This window comes from Geotrypetes seraphini, chromosome 11 (assembly GCF_902459505.1).
Source record: "Geotrypetes seraphini chromosome 11, aGeoSer1.1, whole genome shotgun sequence".
Lineage (NCBI taxonomy): Eukaryota > Metazoa > Chordata > Amphibia > Gymnophiona > Dermophiidae > Geotrypetes > Geotrypetes seraphini.
In genome coordinates this window covers 93,130,044-93,138,349 of record NC_047094.1, presented here as the reverse complement: position 1 = coordinate 93,138,349, position 8,306 = coordinate 93,130,044, and the positions used below count along the sequence as shown (strand labels likewise).

General features: G+C 47.5%; 1 protein-coding gene across 2 annotated transcripts in view; it reads left to right on the top strand.

The window, feature by feature from the left end:
• Nucleotides 1-2,511: 2,511 nt before the first annotated feature.
• ADRM1 (adhesion regulating molecule 1) overlaps nt 2,512-8,306 on the top strand; it is an 89,913-nt gene continuing 84,118 nt past the window's right edge. Inside the window, exon 1 of one of the 2 annotated variants that reach the window (XM_033914228.1) lies at nt 2,512-2,667. The gene's annotated coding sequence lies outside the window, so the exon portion shown is untranslated. Of the gene's footprint in view, nt 2,668-2,712; nt 2,864-8,306 lie in introns of those variants that run through there. The other variant, XM_033914229.1, reaches the window with a different exon arrangement.

Genomic DNA, 8,306 nt, shown 5'->3' with positions numbered 1-8,306 from the left:
CCAGGAGGGAGCCCAAATCCTCCTGGCCACGGCGACCCCCTAACCCCACCCCGCACTACATTACGGGCAGGAGGGATCCCAGGCCCTCCTGCCCTCGACGCAAACCCCCCCCCCCCCAACGCCCGCCCCCCCCCCCAAGAACCTCCGACCGCCCCCCCAGCCGACCCGCGACCCCCCCTGGCGACCCCCCCCCCCCCCTTCCCCGTACCTTTGTTAGTTGGGCCAGAAGGGAGCCCAAACCCTCCTGGCCACGGCGACCCCCTAACCCCACCCCGCACTACATTACGGGCAGGAGGGATCCCAGGCCCCCCTGCCCTCGACGCAAACCCCCCCCCCCCCCAACGACCGCCCCCCCCAAGAACCTCCGACCGCCCCCCCAGCCGACCCGCGACCCCCCTGGCGACCCCCACGACCCCCCCGCCCCCCTTCCCCGTACCTTTGGTAGTTGGCCGGACAGACGGGAGCCAAACCCGCCTGTCCGGCAGGCAGCCAACTAAGGAATGAGGCCGGATTGGCCCATCCATCCTAAAGCTCCGCCTACTGGTGGGGCCTAAGGCGCATGGGCCAATCAGAATAGGCCCTGGAGCCTTAGGTCCCACCTAGGGGCGCGGCCTGAGGCACATGGTCGGGTTGGGCCCATGTGCCTCAGGCCGCGCCCCCAGGTGGGACCTAAGGCTCCAGGGCCTATTCTGATTGGCCCACGCGCCTTAGGCCCCACCAGTAGGCGGAGCTTTAGGATGGATGGGCCAATCCGGCCTCATTCCTTCGTTGGCTGCCTGCCGGACAGGCGGGTTTGGCTCTCGTCTGTCCGGCCAACTACCAAAGGTACGGGGAAGGGGGGTGGGGGGGTCGTGGGGGTCGCCAGGGGGATCGCGGGTCGGCTGGGGGGCGGTCGGAGGTTCTTGGGGGGGGGGCGGTCGTTGGGGGGGGGGGGGTTTGCGTCGAGGGCAGGAGGGCCTGGGATCCCTCCTGCCCGTAATGTAGTGCGGGGTGGGGTTAGGGGGTCGCCGTGGCCAGGAGGGTTTGGGCTCCCTTCTGGCCCGATATTGTCGGGAAGTCGGCGGTTCTTCGGGGTGGGGGTGCGAGTGGTCCTGCCGGGGGGGGGGGGGATGTATCGGACGTCGGGGAGTTGGCCGGGCAAGAGGGCTTGGGCTCCCTCTTGCTCCGATCGTGGATGCGGGTGCGGGTGGGAGCGCGTGCGAGCGGTCGTTCGGGGTGGGGGTGCGAGCGGTCTGGCCAGGAGAGTTTGGGCTCCCTTCTGGCCCGATATTGTCGGGAAGTCGGCGGTCCTTCGGGGTGGGGGTGCGAGTGGTCCTGGCGGGGGGGGGGGCTGTATCGGACGTCGGGGAGTCGGCCGGGCAAGAGGGCTTGGGCTCCCTCTTGCTCCGATCGTGGATGCGGGTGGGAGCGCGTGCGAGCGGTCGTTCGGGGTGGGGGTGCGAGCGGTCCTGCTGGGGGGGTGAATCGGGCGTCGGGCGGGGTGGGAACTATGTTTTAAAACTTTTGTATACCGCTCTCACGCATATAACGCGCGAGGGGTATGCGCGGTAGGTAAAAACGCGTGCGTTATATGCGTGAAAATACGGTACTTCTGATGTCATGACAATTCCGACATAATTTATGTTATGTTATGTTTGGAATAATGGTTACATAAATGAGGTTCAATAAAAGAAAATTTTCACTGCCTGTTTCCATTCTGACCATTTATTCCATTTCATGGTTATTGCAAAAAAAAAAAAAAAAAAAAAAAAATTTTCCATGAGGGGGGGGGGGGGTGTCAAAAAATGATGGGCCCCGGGTGCCACATACCCTAGGTACGCCACTGTGTAGTTCCTTCCTATTTCATCTACTGTAAACCGCAGCCGAGCTCTACGAACGTGGAGATGATGCGGTATACAAACCTAAGGATTAGATGAGATTAGAAGGGATCTCAAAGTCCCTCCTTGAGGGCCGCAATCCAGTCGTGTTTTCAGGATTTCCCCAATGAATATGCATTGAAAGCAGTGCATGCACATAGATCTCATGCATATTCATTGGGGAAATCTTGAAAACCCGACTGGATTGCGACCCTCAAGGAGGGACTTTGAGACCCTTGGTAGATGAATCAACAAGGAATAAAGCAGAATGTAACTCACCTTTAGCATAGCGAACTAACTTGAGGTTTTGTGAAACTAGTTGTGCAAAATGCTATATGGACTGAGCGCTGAGAGAGGGGCAGAACCCTAGCTTTTGATCTGCCCTACTCTTGATATTTAGATAGAGTCTGCTTGTTCACCACTTTATGCATGACTCTGGCTCTGCTCCGTTTGGCAATTGATGAGCTATGCAGAGGGGCTACCGCTCTGGTGCTGGAGTAGCTTACACCTTTAAACCACAGCAGAATGGGAGAAGCAGGCCTTTGTGACGCGAAAAGGCGGAGCCTTCCTCAACATCGGGCCCGCAAATTCTTTCAATGGTGGAGCTGCAGAAATTACGGGCGGACGCGGCGCTGATTACTTACGGCCCCGCCCCTTCGTGCTCCAAGTCCCGCCCCCCCCCTCCCCTTTGACACAACTTCCTATTTCCGGCGGGGCAAGACACAGCAAAAGGGAGCTCTGGGACTCGTCGCGAGCGGCTCCTCTAAATCACTGCTGTGGTCGACTTTAAAATAAAACAACAAACTTGAAGGTAGGAAGGTTGGTGAGAATGAGGGACAGGTTCCAGACCGGGACTTGGAAAGAGAGGTGTCAGACTCTTGTGAAGAGGAAGCCCTGGCCCAGCTCCCTGATTCCCTAGGCGGGCCCTCGTATGCGCATGACCCGGTGTCTCTGCGTCATTGCTCAGCTGTGTGCAACAGGGACTGTCTCGCGCAGTTCCATGGCAGGTCTCTTCTTCAGCTGACCGGTCCCATCGGGCCCTGCCTGACTGAGGCCTTAGCATAAGTCTCTAGAGGAGGAGGAACCTCGCTTCTAAGAGAAGCGGTGTTGAATCTGAGCCTTACAGCTCTTGCTAGCTCATATTAATTCTTGCATTATGACCCATATGCCTTCCTTGCATGCAATATGTATATGCAGGCAGTTTTCAGATCTGGGGGATAATTACCGTGTCACCCAAGTTTTGTGGGCAGTGAGATTGAAAAGAAGTCTGAAATGCTAAAGCCAAGGAATTTGATCTGTCTAAAGACTGAAGTAATAGTACATGGGTGGCTAATTTTAGAATTCTCTGTCGCATCTGGTTTTATTTATTTATTTTAGTATTTATATAACATTTATAGTCTAAAGGAACTCGAGCATTTTTCCCTAGCTGTCATGGTGGCCTCACACTCTATCTAATGTACCTGGGGGATTAAGTGACTTATTCTATCAAAAAAATGCAGGAGAGTGTGTTCTATTTGATACAAAAAACATATACCAACTTTATTCTTAAACTTTCTTGTTAGAAACATCTAATATAGTACTTAAGCTGCATGTACTTAATACCATAGTCTCCTTACACCCCACAACCTCAATCCTGGACCCATGCCCATCCACCACACTTCTAGCTACCAACGAATCCTTCCTAAACTCCATCCTACCTCTAATTAATGAGTCCCTATAATCAGGCAAAACACCACAGAGCTGGAAATCTGCTGTAGTGAGACCCAGACAATCCAAGCAGCTATAGACAAGTCTCAAATCTTCCACTTGTCTCAATAATACTAGAAAAGATAGTACTCGCCCAACTACGAGACTTCATAGAAACAAACACCACTCTCTCCAACTTCCAATCAGGATTCAGGAAGCATCACAGCACAGAAACGGTGCTTCTAGACATCGTAGATGACTGCTGGAAAATCCGTGATGAGGGGAAAGACGTATTGATGGTCCTACTAGACCTAAGTGCAGCCTTTGATACTATCGATCACTCACTATTCCTATCCAGACTACACTCGATCAGAATCCATGATGTCGCACTGGCATGGTTCTCCTCATTCTTGAGGCGCTGATCAAAGCATAGTCCGGCACCTAAACACACAACCTGATGAGAGCCAGTCAACATGGATTCAGGAAAGGGAAATCATGTTTGACGAACCTACTTCAATTTTTTGAGACAGTGAACAGACAAATTGATAGTGGAGAACCGGTGGATATTGTATACTTGGACTTTCAGAAAGCATTTGACAAGGTTCCACATGTAAGAATTCTCAGGAAATTACAAGGCCATGGAATAGAGGGAGATATACTAAGATGGATAGGCAAATGGCTAGAGAACAGAAAACAGAGAGTGGGCATAAATGGGAAGTTCTCAGAATGGGAAAAAGTGACTAGCGGTGTACCCCAGGACTCGGTACTTGGACCCAGCTTATTTAATATTTTCATAAATGACCTGGAAGAAGGAACATCTAGTGAAATCATCAAGCTTGCAGACGACACAAAGCTATGCTGGGCAATCAGATTGCAGGACAGCGAGGAACTCCAGAGTGACTTGATCAATTGGAGAAGTGGGCAGATGAATTTTAATGTGGAAAAATGCAAAGTGATGCATTTAGGCAGAAAAAATAAAGATCACAAGTATAGTATGTCAGGTGTAACTCTGGGAAAGACCGAACAGGAAAAGGACCTGGGTGTACTGATAGATAGGACCCTGAAACCGTCGGCGCAACATGTGGTGGCGGCGGTGAAGAAAGCAAATAGAATGCTAGGCATGATAAAGAAGGGAATTATGAGTAGATCAGAGAAAGTTATAATACCGCTTTACAGAGCCATGGTCAGACCGCACCTGGAATACTGCGTCCAGCATTGGTCTCCATACCTAAAGAAGGATATAAAACTGCTAGAGAGGGTGCAGAGACGAGCAACGAAGCTAGTGAAAGGTATGGAGAACCTGGTCTACGAGGAATGACTTAGTAGACTGGTGTTGTTCTCCCTTGAGAAGAGGAGATTACGAGGGGATCTGATCAAGATTTTCAAAATGCTGAAAGGATTCGACAAAATAGAGCAGGGAAAGCAGTTATTTACAATGTCCAATGTGACATGGACAAGAGGACATAGACTGAAGCTGAGGGGGGACAGGTCCAGGACGAATATCAGGAAGTTCTGTTTCACGCAGCGAGTGGTGGACACCTGGAATGCTCTCCCAGAGGAAGTAATTGCAGAATTCACCGTACTAGGATTTAAGGGTAAACTAGATGCACATCTCCTTAAGAGTGGCATAGAGTGATATGGAAAAGGGTAAATTAGATGCACATCTCCCTTGAGAAGCATACAGTGATATGGGGACTAAAACTATGCCAGGATACACCTGGCGGGGCCTCCGCATGTGCAGATCACCAGACTTGATGGACCCAGGGTCTGATCCGGAGATGGCAATTCTTATGTTCTTATGAAAGGTCTCAGAAAGTACTACTGGAATTCTCCTTGTCAGAACCAAAACCTCTCTGCTATGGAGAGCCCCTAGGGTGAATTACTATCCCCACTCCTCTTCAACTTATATGTCAAACCAGTACTCGACATGTAAATGTGTAGTTAATACTGTTCTTTGAAGTATATCTTTACAGAGCCATCTCATTTGATAAGTTTCCTCTCAATGAAATGTCTTGAGAAAGGAATAGCTGCACCTAAGGAAGTTTAACTCTTTGTACTGCAGTAGACACATGGCTTTCCTTGATAAATTTTCTGATTAATTTTGCTCTACTCTTTAAATCTTGGATCCAATTATTGAGGACTAGTGTGTGATCAAATGAGTTTATTTTATGTATTTTTATTTTTAAGTCTAGCTGTGTTTTCTAATTTTAGAAAACTAAGTTAATTTGGTTTTTGATCGCACTTTTCTGTACAAGATGTTTATGCTTGGTAATATTATAAAATTATATAAATTTTAAAAAAAACAAAAAAAACCAGTACTCGACATCGCAGAAAAATACCAAATCAAAATCCACTCGTATGCAGACGACACACAGCTTTACCTTCCCCTAGGTCAACACCGAGATGCACAAATAAAAAAACTTCATTGCTGCCTAATAGAAATAAAAAATTGGATGACTGCTAATAAACTACAGCTCAAAGGGTCAAAAACAGAGCTGCTCTGGATACACAAGGACACCTGCACATACCCCCACCCATCTTTTTCTTGGGGAAATGACATCTTCACAGCCAAAGAACGTCCGCAGCCTAGGAGTGATTCTCAACTCAAACCTGTCGCTCTCAGACCATGTATCAAAATTAGTGTCTTCATCCTTGCCTCTGCCAACCTATTTTTCAGAAAGTGATTTTGCCCAGTTACTGTATGCGTTATAGATTATCCCGCCTAGATTACTGCAACGCTCTACTAGTGGGCCTACCAGAGAAAACACTCTCCCGTTTTCAAGGGGTGCAAAACGCTGCAATCCAACTCCTAAAAAACCTGGGCTTCCACAACCATGTCACCCCTGCACTAATTTCCATGCACTGGCTGCCTATCCAAAAATGATGCGCTTTTAAAGCCTCGGTGTTAGCCTTCAAGACTTTCCACAAGATGACACCAAACTACATATCATCAAAACTACAAATTTATGTCCCCAACCGATCACTGAGATCCCAAATAGAAAAACGTCTGATCCTGCCACCTGGCCGTTCACTCAAGTCTGAAACAGCCAGAAGACGCTCTTATTCTCATTACTTACCTAAATTATGGCACACCATCCCCTCATCCATTAGATCTCTAGACAGTCTTTGGAACTTCAGGAAAGCCGCGAAAACTTCCTCTTTACAAACCCAGCTTCTTAACGACCCGCGTCCACATCCCTGATGGATGGACCACAGACACCACCAAATACACCAATCGGAATCTCACTAAACTCGCTTGCCACCGCAAATATAACCATAATTAGTACCACATTCTTAAACAATCAAAGATGCACCCACCTGCTAAGAAAAGCTCCTTTATCTCCATGTCCACTAAGTCTGTATTTTAAGTCTGTATATTATATCCACACTGTAAATGCTGAAATCTAAACCCCTTTGTCTATACTGTAAATACTGTAAACTCTGTATTTTAAGTCTGTATGTTATGTCCACACTGTAAATGCTAAAATCTTATCCCCTTTGTCTATACTGTAAGTGCTGTAAACTCTATTTCTCACTAAAGCATGTCCTACCCATACTATGAATGTACTCTTGTAACCCATTCTGGGCTCCTTTGGTAGGACGGGCTAAATAAATAACAAAATTAATAAAGGAACAAGTCTCAGATCCCCGTCAGGCAGATGAATTCTTGCTGAGAGACTAGATAGGGTAAACACGTCACTGGATTGTAAAAACCTCCTTGGGCAGCGTTAAGTGCTCTTTAAATCTTAATATTGATGTTGTTGACACAGGCTTTAATAACCTTAGAATTTAGAATTTTGCACAGCTGAACGTTAAAAAATTCAGTCTGTTAAAATGACTTGAGACTAAAGCTACTTATCTTTTGAAGGTTTAGGTCAGACGTGAGCAGAGCTACGTGAGACGTCCCGATTGCCTTCCTCCTCCGACGATGGTAACCAGCGTTTCACTCTTGGCTGCGTCGGTGGGGGGTGGGGGGAGGGTAGGAGAGTAGGACGTTATCTTTTGAAATACATTACAAAATCATAATAAGCATTGTGACTCACTGTTTCAAAGCAGACATAATACAAATGTGACTTACTGTGAATCAGCATCAAACTTAATGCTCAATCGGTGGCAAAGATGCCCACACAGGCAGCTAAGCCTCAGTTTAAATATTCTGTGACGTCGGAAACTGTGGTGTCAGTCTTAGCTGTTCATCTGGTCTACAGGGAAAGACTAACCTGTGGTTGCATGGAAATGTGAAAAGTAGAAAAAAAATCACTACTATTCTTGTAAACAACCTGTGTTGGAAGTCTTACAAAGTCATTCATTAAAAATGTAAACAATGAATAAATAAGAATGACTCGTCAGAGGAGGAAGGCAATCGGTACATCTCACACAGCTCTGCTACAGCAGTTGGATTCACGTCTGAGTTCAGCCTTCAAAAGATAAGTAGCTGTATTCTCAAATCGTTTTAATAGACTGAATTTTCTAACGCTGAGCTGTGCAAAATTCTAATTCTAAAGTTGTTAAAGCCTGTGTCAGCCATGTCAATATTAAGATTTAAGGAGCACTTAACGCTGCCCAAGGAGGTTTTTTCAAGCCAGTGAACTGTTTACCCTATCTAGTCTCTCAGCAAGATTTCTTCTGCCTGAAGACGGGGATCTGAGGCTTTTTCCTCCTTGTATTAAGTACACGCAGCTTAAGTACTATATTAAATGTTTCTAGCAAGAAAGTTTAAGAATAGAGTTGGTATATGTTTTTTGGATTAAGTGACTTGCCCAG